The following is a 1460-nucleotide window of genomic DNA, read 5'->3' as shown; positions in this document are numbered from 1 at the left end:
ATGGTAAATGCGAGGATGAAATTTTTTAAGGAGGTAAACCAAATTTTAGGTTCTCTGTCTTATTAAAATTTGTGTGTTCTGGTGGTTAAAATATATATTTGAGAATTAGTGGGCTGAGGCCTAAACTAATTAAACGTGGTAATCTCAGAATTTTAATTTATGAACAGGTGATGCAATTGGCGTTTGGGCTTTTAAGAGTAAAGGGGTAAAAGATGACACAAAAAAGAGTGCGTGCAGTGGCAAGGTGCACCACTTAGGGACAAGAAGTGACACCATAGAGGAAGCAAGGGGTCCAAGGTTCAAGTCTTGGCTCTTGCAATATATTTTGGTTTTTCTTTTCAAAAATCTGGAAGCAAGTAGGTGTGCTTTAATGTTTAATGTGTTGGATTTATGACACAAATGAGTTGATGGCCTAGTGGTGGTGGCGTGAGTTGGCATGTGAGAGGACTTGTTCGATCCCTTGGCACACGAAGGTGATTATTTGCTATGTGGACAGCAAGAGTTGGGTTGGTTTTAAACTCGGGATGGAGGGATCCACATCGGGAAGTAACATAAGAGTAGATGGAGAGCTGCTTTAAATAGAGCAAACCATGAGGAAGTAGGCATACCCTCTTGGTGATCCTTTCGCTTTGTGACGTGCTCGTTTGGATGGGCGTCAGCTAAGATGCTTGGAGCGCAGATTAACTGTAGTCTCCTAATAGGTGTGTATTTCTCATTATCTAGCAGAAGACGGTATTCGAGCCGCAGTGGACAAAATAGGACATATGGTGCCATGGTCTGTAGGCCCAAGTGGATAAGTTGTAGAATTACTAAAAACCCCTGTAGGGTAGGATACCGATTATCCCCTGGAGGGTAAAATACTATTCGCCCCTTGTGTATAAATGACTAACTTGTATGATGATTGGGTAGTTGGTGTGGATTTATGTTAGTTATCGTTATTCGTAAGTCTAATGTGTTACTGATGATTGTAGGATTATCGCGTAGAGATATCGTCATCAATCGTCATCAACCAGGTGTGTAAACGACACCCTACCTTAGACTGAATCAGTCAAAGCCGAAATACCGAAACATTGGTATTTTGTGAACTCGCGAGTGTGCGAGCGGTCGTGAGACAGTTGTTAATGAATATGGTGCATTTGGATGATTAGAGTGCAGAGTGTGCATTTTTGTGCACAACGGTATTTTTTGGGCTTAATGGGCCGAAAACGAGCCAATGGGCCAAATTTGGCAAAAAGACAAGGTAAGTACTTCTGATTAGTTGGTAAACATTAGAATGAGCATGAAACCTTAGCAATAGGTAGTAGTTACTGAAATACCCTTATGCATGCAAAATTACGATTTTACCCCTAGGGTTATATTTTTTCTGAAAAGCATGATGTTCTGTTTCTGTATATGTATGCCATGACATATTATTTCTGTTGCATGGGACATGGGTTTATATTGATGGAGGAAGCGTTCTG

This window comes from Gossypium hirsutum, chromosome A05 (assembly GCF_007990345.1).
Source record: "Gossypium hirsutum isolate 1008001.06 chromosome A05, Gossypium_hirsutum_v2.1, whole genome shotgun sequence".
Classification (NCBI taxonomy): domain Eukaryota; kingdom Viridiplantae; phylum Streptophyta; class Magnoliopsida; order Malvales; family Malvaceae; genus Gossypium; species Gossypium hirsutum.
This window is presented reverse-complemented; position numbering follows the sequence as displayed.